We start from the raw sequence: 1,926 nt of genomic DNA, 5'->3' as shown, positions 1-1,926 counted from the left end.
ACTGACTGGTGTCGGGGGGGGCATGTGCCCCCCTTGACTCAAGAGGCACCAGTTGCCCATGCCTGCGCCCCTTGGACCAGCTGCTTTTGACTCTGTCCCACTCCATGACCTAGCCCCATGCACAGTCCTGGCTGGGCAGTGCCCCCAGCCCCTGCCCCACTCTCTCTCTTACTGTGGGGGGCCTGAAATGTAGTATCAGACATAACAGGTTTATGGAACTTCTGCCCCAGACCTGTACCTGGTTTAAGTTAAATCAGAGTCCTCCAGCATCTGACCACGCTCTGCAGCCCTGGGCTGGGCTGTGCTGTCTGCTCCAGCCCTCTGCGTTGTAGCTGGAGCAGGGGTGGGAGTGCCGCCACTTGCCCGTGCCTAGGCTAAGCACCCCTGACAGGGGCTGCTGCGCCCCAGCCAGGCAGACCCCAGCTGCGGTCGCCTGGGGGAGAGAGGGGAAGGAGGGTGTAATAAACCCTGTCCCTGTCCCTTTTGCCTCAGGCAGCTATGCTGAGCTGGTGTCTGGCCATGCCTGACAGGGATCCTGACAGGGGCAGCAGCCCCATGGTGTCCTGGGGACTGCAAGCCTCCTCCTAGTGGGAGGGCTGTGCTGTGTGGGTGGGAGCAGGGCAGGCAGAGCTGCCCCAGCCTGCATGAGGCAGGTGGCAATGGTGGGGCTGGGAGGGGTGGTTATGGGGGCTTAGGTGAATTTTGGGGTGTCCATAGCCCTCCAAACCCCCGCGCCCCCACCACCCTTCCCAGCCTTGCCACCACTGCCAATCTTCCTGGCTCAGCCCTGCAGCCACAGACCCAGGCCTGGGCGAGGCAAGCTGATGGCTGGGCTGGGTCGGGTCACGGGGTCAGGGCCCTTCCCAGCCAGCTGTGGCTCAGGCTGGGGCTGCGGGAGCTGTGAACCCGGTTTGCTCCCGGCTCCCTGTGCCCAGCTGAGGCTAGGCTGTCAGGGAGCCGTTGCAGTGGGCAGGGCCCTCCCTCTTGTCCACCACCATAGGGCAGGGGGCTCTGTGCAGCGCTGCCTCAGTGGCTCTGTGACAGCCCAGCCCAGCCTGAGCACCGGGAGCCAGGAGCAATCCAGGCACATAGCTCCTGCGGCCCCAGCCCCAGCAGCAACCGGCTGGGTTCAGGGCTCTACCCAGCTGGAGGTGGGGCTTGGGCTGGGGCCGCAGGAGTTGTGCACCCAGATTGCTCCCAGCTCCCCACACCCAGGCCCCCAGGCACACCTGGACTGGGGTCCCTGCAGGCCAGGGTGGGGGTTTAAACCCCTCCTCAATCATCCTCCGGCCTGTCAGGGCCTGGCTACACCTCCCCCCAGCACTGCGGAAGGGAAGGGAGGGCTCGCTCTACCACCCCCGGCTTCTGCCTGAGTCTCAGCGGGCACGTGGCTGTATTTCCAGAATCAAAAGTGAATGTCTGCCCACTTGCAAATCGGTTCAATCTACGCATCTTAGACCAATGTGCAAAGCCTGAATCGAGCTTTGTGAATGTCTGTATTTAGCGTGGGAGTCGGGGTTACGGGATAACGGACACGCATATTTTATTTAGCTGGTCTAGACAGGTGCAGCTCTTCCCTGCCTTCTCCCAGGCCCAGATCAGCCCACCATCCCTGACTCTCCCCATCCCCCATTATTGCAGAAAATCTGGATTCCTCTTTACCCTCAGTCCAAGCTCCTCTCCCACCACTTCTCTCTCGAGGGGAGGGGAGAGAAGGGACCAATCCCAATCCCAATCTCCATCCCCATCCTGCTTGACCAAGCCCCGCCCCCTCTGCTCCTCCCTTCCAGCCGCAGCCCTTCCTTAGGAGTCCATCTCCCGCCTGACAGTAGCGGGCGGCCCGGCGGCGCCGCGCCACGCAGGGGAAGGGCAAGGCGGCGCAGCACTGCCTCAGCTGCCCCTGGGATTGCGGCACTGCGGGGCGGG

The sequence above is a fragment of the Alligator sinensis genome, unplaced genomic scaffold (assembly GCF_000455745.1).
Source record: "Alligator sinensis unplaced genomic scaffold, ASM45574v1 scaffold708_1, whole genome shotgun sequence".
NCBI lineage: Eukaryota > Metazoa > Chordata > Crocodylia > Alligatoridae > Alligator > Alligator sinensis.
This window is presented reverse-complemented; position numbering follows the sequence as displayed.